The sequence below is a fragment of the Chaetura pelagica genome, unplaced genomic scaffold (genome assembly GCF_000747805.2).
Source record: "Chaetura pelagica isolate M959 unplaced genomic scaffold, ChaPel_1.0 scaffold585, whole genome shotgun sequence".
NCBI lineage: Eukaryota > Metazoa > Chordata > Aves > Apodiformes > Apodidae > Chaetura > Chaetura pelagica.
Genome location: NW_009953404.1, coordinates 544,148 through 554,160, shown reverse-complemented (window position 1 = coordinate 554,160; position 10,013 = coordinate 544,148).

Sequence of the window (10,013 nt, the reverse complement as noted above, 5' to 3'; positions counted from 1 at the left end):
CTCACCTGCCCCTTCAGGGTGGATGCTGTGTGCTGAGCCCTTGGGGCTGTGCCATAAGACTCTGGTGTTAGACCAGAAATAAAGTACAAACAAAACCTGGTACACAAAATAGAACATTAGCTCCCCCTGAGGCAAAGAGACTTGCTGGAGCAAGCAACTTCACTGACTGGAAATAAAAGTAAACCATGTAAACCATTAGCAAGGAACACGAAAAACAATTATGAAAGTACTTGTGTTACCCTCCACAGCTGGGCTCTAAGACTCTACAGCCATACTCTGTGCTCACTGAGGGCTAGGAAAGCTCTTCTGGATTTATTTGCTTTTTCTTGTGCTAGCGCGTCCATATGCCACTCTTTGAAATCCATCTCCCAAAACCCCACTTCAAAGTTTCCAGACTCTTTCAGTTTATGGAAAGATCTCCAAATTAAGAATTTTATCTCACTGTAACCCAGGTGCTGTGTGTGGGTCAGGGCAGACAGTGCATCTCCATCTATTTAACATTTTTCCCATCTGTGCAAACTGTCTCTCATCACCTTCACAGTGCTCACTGCACAGCCATCTCTGCCTTGAAACCACTGCACACCTCGCCTTGTCATTCCTTCTAAATCTAGAATGAAATACCTTTTTTTAACTGTTTCTCCTAAGTACATTAAGTTTGGAGACAGCAGATTAACATGCTGATGCATCATCACCACTGACAAAAATGCCCACATGCTTTTGACTGGGAAATCTGTCAACTTAATGTTCATCTCTCCATAGATTTGTGTGATTGGACAGTTTGGCAAAGCAACAAAACTCTAATAATCTTCACTCAGAGTAACAAGAACAAATAAACTTAAAGGAACTGTAATTAACTCATATGCATTCCTTGCATCTTCAAAGAGCAAATTAAAACTGGAATTAAAACACAAATAGTTTAAAACATTTTCTATTACACTTACAAAATGCTAAACAAAAGTAGTGCATCAAAAGAAGGAAGTGATTAAGAACCTATTCTTCAAATAGTTATTATTTTTAGTTCCCATGGGAGCAAAACACAAGTCCAGCTTGAGGTCACAAGTGAAACGACTTCAGCCTCAGTGGAGAGAAACCAGCATGAAGCTGACAGCAACATTTAGACACTATTCCAAATTCCAAAGTCAATGGAAAGTCAATTGCTTTGAACAACACTGTGACTGAAAGCAGCTGTGAAGTGAAACTCATCTTTGGATTTTAAAGTAGCAAAACACAAAAAAAAAGCCCAACTCCTGAGACTCACTGGCTGCTGCTCCTGCCAGCTGTCTCCTAACAGCAACTCTGTCTACAACGCAGAGCAACCTGCTGACCAGCTAGAGGGTCACAATGTACCTGCAAGCAGAAAACACCAGCGCACACACGGTGCTCTTTCTCCAATAGCTGCTGCAGCTCTGCAGAAGTGCTGCTGCCCACAGAGTGGGGCAGGACAGTGTCCCAAGGGAAGCTTGGACCAAACACTCCATGGTACAGTCGGGGCAGCTGCATCCACACAAGCCAGCAGAGTGACCCAGAGGATGTTGGTGCTCTCCAGATGGTGCCAAGGAGAGGAGAGCAGACTGAACCTGGTGCTCGGGTGTGCTCTGGAGGGCTGGGTGCTGCAGCACAGCCTTTGCTACCCTGGTGTGCTGGTTCAGGTAAACAATGCTGGAGGAGTAAGTGACTTTCAGAGCCTCATCACTATCTGACACAGGTCAAATCAAAGTGGCTGAAAACCATCTGGTGGATAACATGCAATACATTCCAGCAGCTCAGTTCAGTCTCCCATGCAGAAATCTCCACCTCCTGAGACCAGATGTCCTCAACTGATTTGATCACAGCAAACCAACTAAAAAAGCTTCAGCCAAACAACCAACAGAGCTGGAATTCCCCTTGGACACAGAGGCCCCAACATGCTTTGGAGGAGTTGCAGTGTTTTCCAAAAAGAAGCTGGAAACAACTGAGGCTGCAACTTCCCTGTACTGCAGCTTTCACCCAGGAGTCCTGGGTACATCAAGAGAGGCTGAAGTCCTTTCCTAAGTATTTTTACATTTTTCCAGCTCAGGAACTACCTCAAGCAGCTGAGATCCAAGAAGGCAGACAGATAACGCAGCATTGATCTGTCAGAGTAATAAAATTTTCTGTATTTTAAAAATTCCAGTGAGAACAGCTGTGGTTTTGAAACAATTCCAGACCTTCGATCATCACAAGATTTGCAGCAACATACAAGACACAGATGTCCATTGTGAGAACACCACTTGATTTCCCTTAAACATGCCTGATTTTAAATATTTTCTTCAAGAAATTGCAATGTAATTGGAGGAAGATATGAATCACAACATATTACAAAACAGATGTTTTACACTGGCAATGTCTGTCCTTACACACAGTTTTGCCTCTGAGAATTTCAGAAATTTCTTCCCTATTAATAAAACCCAGAATAAAACATTTCAGGCACACAGAGGCACACAGTACTTATGGAGGGTTCTTCCTTTCTCATTTCCATTATTATTTCCATTATTTTATTTTAAAGGCCATCTGTTAACGGATTGCCTTCCAGAGCATGTATAAGGCACACAAGACACGATTCAGAGCTGTTGCGAGGACCTCAAATTTAACCCAGTGGCTCTCTTCTCTAACACTGAAAAACTATTCCATCAATAAACTCCATGGGAGAACTCCTGCAGATATCAGGAGCATGAACCAGCTCTGATATAAGATGACTCACAACAGAAGAATCCCCTGTTTCCCTCCCTTAAATCAGAGGATTTTAAGATGGACTTGGGTCAGCAGAAAAAAACATGTGACGCCACCACCCTCTGGGTTTGGACAGAAACAGACGTTTATCTGTGTGCAAACCCAGAAGAAGTTTGGGAGTTTTTTTCATTACTAATTAGCATTAAGAAGCACTAGCATTTTAAGACAAACTGATTTCTACAAAGAGCACTTAAGGGGCAGAGTTATAAATATTCAGATAAATTCCACGCAAAATGATGAAATTGCAGAAGGCTGGTCTGGTCAGCTTACACAGCCTCCCCTTAATGGGTGGTTTGAATAAACTGAATTGATTGATTAAATAGAAACTATAAAGTATATTACAATAAAACCTATTATTTTAAATACAGCTCAAATGCTTTAGTAAGCTTCTAATTCAAACTGCAGCTCCCTGCTCTTTATGTTCTTCAGAAATAGGCAAAATAGTGCCACAGCATTATGTTTCAAATCCTTTCCTGATAGAAGCCAATAGGGAAGACTTTACCACAAATATCTATCTGGAAACCCCTCTTCCCTCATTCAGAAAAAAACATTAAGCTCACTCTCCACACCATGACATGTGAATGCTGTTGAGTAAGAAATTTCTTGCTATCAAGTTATCTTGTGATTGTAGTCAACTAAATGCTGCACAAAAGAAGAAGTCTTTAAAACATACTGTGAGGGAAGAAATGCATGATCTCTTGCTTAAAAATAAGGAAACAGTAAGGCTGAATTATATGCCCATGGCTAAAATGTGACAGCACTAGAAGTGGAACATAGGATTTTTTATTTTTTACATACCACTGTATTCTGCATGTAAACACCTAATTTCCACCCTTTTTCACTTGTTCTGATTTGCATGGACAAAGAAAACCTCTGGCTACAGTTGGCTCACTAGCTCAGGAGTTATTTTTTTCTTCTGTACTCAGAGAATACCTGGCCTAGATCTATGTACATGGAATTTAAACATAAATCTCCAAGAGCCATGGCTCAGATTTCACAGACCTGATCCTGCTGCCCAAATATATATACCCAGCAAACAGAAAATATACCTACAGAGCACTGGAACAGGCTGCCTGGAACAGAGGTTGTGGAGTCTCCTTCTCTGGAGACTTTCAAGACCCATCTGGATGCGTTCCTGTGTGATCTGCCCTGGATTTTGCTGTTGCAGCAGGGGGGTTGGACTTGATTAACTTCAGAGGTCACTTCCAACCTCTGTGGTTCTATGATTCTATTAAAAGAAGGTACTGCAGATCTGCAGGAATCACTTCTCATACAGATTGCTGGGGTCTTGGGTACTACAGTTGTAAGTAGTAATCTATTTTGTTTTCAAACCTGAATTTTGTAAATTCAGTTTACAAGAATGAGCAACAGAAATGTATTGCATTTTCCTGGCCAGTTAACAGATTCCCAAAGTCCTGGTGCTAAAGGACCTCTTTTTTTGCTTTGTTAACTCCTGCCTCAAAACCTACTTCCTCTGTGCCTTTTTTCCCCCTAGATTACCTCCTGTACACAATCATGCAATCTTTTGAGGCAGAGTAAGATCCTTCCTTTGATTGCAGGGGATGGTAATGAGGCTCTTAATTTAAGCAACAGAAAGAAAACCTGATTTGGTATTACAGTAGCTAAATAGATTAGCTTTTTCAGCAAGCTCCAGAAAAGGAATTTTGGCTTCTCCTCAGCATATTTTTTTGAAGGCATGGTTTTAGTTTGTTTTTTAATCTCCAATTTGTTTTGTTGGGGAGTTGGGCCTGTCAACTCAGCTTCCAAGAGCCAAAACTAACAGTTATTTCCCCAAACAAAGGTTCATTCAGAGAATCAGATTATATGCATTGTGTGCTGTAGCAAAGAGGCAGGCAAGTGAAACAAAAATACTTCTCCACTGAGTGAATGTGTGTGGGACTTGTGCTGAGGCCACGATTGAGCATCTTACTACTTATGCCTACAAAGTAACCCCAGCTGCAGCCCTGGGATACTAACCTCAGACAGAACTAATTTTAAAAGCATTAGGGCAGCTCATTTTCTTGGCTACTTAGTTCATCCTCCTTACCTGAAACCCAGTAGCACACCCCAGCTTTGTGGAGGGATGTTATATTGCCCACACTCCACAAACAACAGTAGGGAGCTTCATGCTGAAGTTACATCAAACATTTTAAAAACCTCTGTCTTGAAGAAAGAGATATTAGAACAGACAGACATTTTTCCATTCATAGAATCACAGTATCTTAGGAGTTGGAAGGGACCTCAAAAGATCATCTAGTCCAACCCCCTGCCAGGCAGGATCACCCAGAACACATCACACAGGAATGCGTCCAGGTGGGTTTCGAATGTCTCCAGAGAAGGAGACTCCACAACCTCCCTAGGCAGCCTGTCCCAAGGCTCTGTCACTCTCACAGTGAAGAAGTTCTTTCTGGTATTTACATGGAACCTCCTATGTTCCAGTTTGCACCATTATATATTAAGAAGTGGTTAAAAAAACCCAAACAAAGCTATTCACTGGCAAACTGAAATTGCAACACCTGCCAAGGAACAGGTTATCTAGACTGACTTCACTCAGGAATGCTGAGGTATCCACCTCCTGAAAAGGAACAGAAAAGTAAAAGATCAGTCATACAGGAGAAGCAAACATTCCTGCCCCAACATAAACCTTCACTTAGTTGTTTTACAAATCAAGCATTATTTTACGTTAAGTTTGGTAGCTTAGTTTCATTTGCATACATGAAGGTTTTTTAGGTCCTGGGCTCTTGCTCTGCTAAGGCCCGTGTCCATGCTGGAATGCACAAGTGGAGGCAGGAAGCGCAGTGCCAGGCTGAGCACCACCCTGGCTTACACCAGCAGACCTGTGCTCTGCCAAGGCAACAAACTGCAGCCTCCTCAGAGAACAGTAAGAGCTGAAAAACTCAAATTTTGCAAGTATCATCACATCTACACTGACAGCTTTTATGCCACCCTTACGTTAGTCACAGAAAGAAGTTTCACACTGTTGTTTCAGCCAAACATTATATGGCCACAAGCTGCTGTATGAAGAGGAAGACTTGCAGACAGCTGGGAAGGACCACTGGAGAAATAGCTGCAACAGAAGCAGGTTTCATGCAAGTTGTGAAGGGGTGAAAAGAGCATGGAAACAGCAGAGAGCAAAGAGGAACATAAAGAGCAGTACAAATATCAAGGAGACATGGAGGCTGTTATGTCCTTCAGCCAGTGTCTATTTAAAGACTCAGAATATTTAGACAGTTTCTCATTTCCAGTCAGAAATCAAAGGATATTTCTAAATATGTTCCTGCTATTCCAACATTTGTCCAACATTGACTCACTTTACTAGAGAGCTGAAACAGAAAGAAAGCAGAAAAAGCAGAAAAAGTAATGTCAGTAATATTGCAATCAAAAGGCTGAGAAACAGGCCTCACCATCACCATCTATGACTGCTAACTCCTGGTCAAAACCTCTCCTTCATCCCTGCTGCACTTAAGCATGTCCTTCTACAAAATCACATACTTTATAATTTCATAGAGCATTAGAACTTTATAAAATGTCACATACTTCAGCTGTTAAAAACCAAGAGCTTCTTCAAAGAAGTACCAGATACCACCATTAAAAGACACAGACATACAGAACTTACAGGCTGCTTTGAGATCCCAGATCAGAGTCAAGGACTTCTACTTTCATTTGCCCAAATCTGAAATAACGAGACAGAGAGCAGCTGCCCAAGGCCACAAAGTATGTCTGTGGCAAAGTGAGAACTGAATGCCACCTGATCATATCCCAGCCACATGCCCCATCCTAGAAATACTACAAGCAAAAGTAAGTTTTAGCATGGATTAGATGTATGTATTTCAATTTACACATTCCCCAGCATGAGAAAATAATTTATGACATATTTTAATATACTCAGTATGAAAATGGAATTAAAGTAACACTGCAAGAATTAAGCTCACCTGCAACTGGCATTATCATTTTATTTGCCATTGCTGTTTCTCAGCTTGTGTTTGGTCAATGAAAATGAAGAAATAATTATTTATATTTCTCCTAGCTGGCTAGATAATTTAAGACAACATTTCTATCTCCCCAGTAAAAGGTTCTCCTGTTTTCAAATAAATGTTAAAATGTTCCAATTTTCTAAACTATTTCTGGGGTCTCCTAGGAACACATCTGTTGGTCAGATATCAGTGTGGGTAAGCATGAAACCTGCTCACAGAACACCAGACAGCTGTTCTCTGCCTGCATGTAGTTCAGTCAGTGTTGTGCCCTGGCCAGAACAACCAGAAAATGAATATTTAGCATCATTCACAAAGTTTTCAAAACTATTTTTAACACAACCAGCTTGAGAACTTTCATTTTGGGAACACAAGCTCTATCCTTTGCCTGAAAGGAGCAGAAGACAAACATCAGCTTTAACATACCTTGTGAGAGTAATCAGATTTTCTTTGCTGCTTATCTTTACCATCTTTCTTTCCAGCTCTCTCCCTGCTGCAAACAGCCATCACACTCAATGTGCCCCTTCTCTCCATCACTCCCTTCCCTTCCTCTCGCCTCCCTGCTGCTCAAACCAGGTTTATAAGATTTCAGTGAGGAAAAAGAAATATTATGTATCTACCAATGTTGCAGGCAGTGTAAGAAGGGTATGGAGTTCAGTTCTGTGATCTTTTCTTACAAAATCTCTGTTAGGAGGTAGGGGAGCTTTCCTAGTGCTATTAACTGTTACAGTGATGATGATCAACATATTGCATTGACAAACATATCAACAAATTCCTATCAGATCAATACATCTGGTTTTCCTTGGGTTTGATGTGTTTCTTGTGCTCTCTAGTGCACAGTGAAAAGTGTCATTTTCAGAACAGCTTCAATATAGAGGGAAATTATCCCTCTCGCTTGTTTCACAGTCTTTTGAAACTTTCCACTTCTTCCTAAAACTTTATTTCTGCCACTGGCTTTTGCTCAGCCTCCTCAGAATCAGAATATTCGTCACAAACAGCTGTTGGCAAGGACCCTCTAGTACAGAGCTAAGAACACTCAGGATCCTTTTGAATGCTAAGGCCTTAATCTAGACTAATTAACCGATCAAGATGCGATGATCTGGGACCTTGTTTTAATACCTAAATTATGGTTCAAAGACTTTTCACACGCGGGGCTTCTGAAAAACCCAAACAAACCGTATCAGCGTGTCAGATCAGCACAGCCCTCTTGAGCAGCACTCGTACTGACAGCAACCCAGGGCTGCTTACCGCGCTCAACAGGCAGAGAAACTCGAAACCGGCACTTCTGCCACGGAGGGTAGTGTAACATTCTCTGCACAACGTTGCGAGCCTATAAATATACCGTGAGACTTCAGGGATCTTATTCTGAAAGCAATTCAGGTAGCTTCTTTAAAAAGCTGAGACGCTCCCCCACCTCTCCTCTGGTGCAACAAAGCTTTCAGAGCAGCTGCCTGCAACCTACTCCCTGCAGCATGAAAAACACCAGACCTCCTACCAAATTTAGTTATTAAAAAGTCCAGACTGCAACTGCACATACAGTTTATTCAGTTTACATAAAAGCTGAGCCAGAAATTACACAAAAGACAGAAGTAGACTAAAGGCACCCTTGTGTTTCCACTAAGGCTACAGAAAGATTAAAAAAAAAATTTGCTAGAAAGATAATGTAGGGAGAAAACCCCTTCCAGAGTGAACATAAAACCAGACTGGAACGAGGGAAAAGAGAGTTTAAAGAAAAAATAAAAGCACCTCTAAAAGGCCATGTGCACCTCACAGACAAGTCCTTAAGAGCTTTGTTGGATCTATGAGCAAACAAACGCCTTGACAATCAATGAGAGGTGAACATCATCGGCCTGTGAAGCGGCAGCTCCTCCTGCCCCACGACAGGAGTGGCCACATCTCACAGCACGGCAGTGAAACTCCGTGGGATTCACCAGTCAACGACCATAGCCTCCCAGGAAGGCTGAACATTCAAAGAACAAGTAGTGGAAGAGACCTTCACCTCTGGGTCACCAGCTCACACAGGAGCTGGGGAAACTTGTATGGAGCACTGGAGGAAAGGCTGTGCCAATGACCCTTCATTAATTAACTGCGACTCGGGCAGGAAGACATGTTAATGCTCCTGACACAATCCTCATCAGGCTTTTCCCAGATGACTCTTGTTGCCCATTTAGGATTGGACAGGCCAAGGGAGATGCCTGGTTCCACACAGAGATGGAGAGATCAGCCTGGTCCTTAGCAAAGTGGCTCCAGTCAAAGCCTTTGATACTTTATAATGATGGTGGGCACGATAATGAGCACAGTCACTATGCACAGCACAGGGCACTGACCAAAGTACTATTGGACTTCCCTTTGTAAAGAGGTATTTCATCCCACTATATGTGATGAGTGTCAGAGAAAGACCTTGGTTTAATTGCAATATAACCTTCTACAGTCATTCCTTTGCTCACAGTAACCACCATGCTTAAATATCTACCAGAAAAGCAGTTCAGAAATTCTCACACCATTCACCCATGCCCTAGTTAAAAGACACAGCTGAACTGACTTACCCCCTTTCCTTACCAAGAACACATTTTTAAACTGACCAAGATGGTTTATGTCCCACAGGAAGTCATGACTTCCCAAATAAAATATATGACAATATCGGCACTTACTGAGTCTTACTACAAACAGAACAAAACCAAAAACCAACCATCACTAACTGACCTTCGCATAAGTCTCTTCTTTGAAACAGTTTTTTTCACATCCTCAAATCAACCAGCCTCAATCTTGACTTTGTAAAGTTCCTTAGAATGCTCAAATGAAAGATAAATAACATTTCTTACACTTTTATAGCTACAGAGAGAGGCAATCTCTCTAAACTTCCTAGGATCTCTTTCCCCCTTTTAAAAAGCCTGCTAGACGCACACAGCATAATCACCACGTGTAGAGGTCAGACCTCACACTTACTCATCTGCTAATAAAAAATGCTAATAAAAATTTTAAGCTCCTTAAGCTCTGCTAAGATTTTTACTGGAGATTTGAGTGCTTCAGGTGTATGGCTGAACACTGAAAATAAAGGGATGCATGCTGGGCTGCTAAACAACAGCCTTCACAGACTAAAATTCATTAGAAATAGTGATGAGTTGGCTTTTATTGCAGATTTCTGTGCATCTACTTCCAGAGTCTCTAAGTTGAACTGTGCTCTTCAATAACATTTGCTGATTTGATAAAGCAAATGAGCGAAGGCTAATCACATGATTCCTATGAAGGGTTAACTGCTTCACACAGCAAGAGAGACAGACCAGAACACAGGAA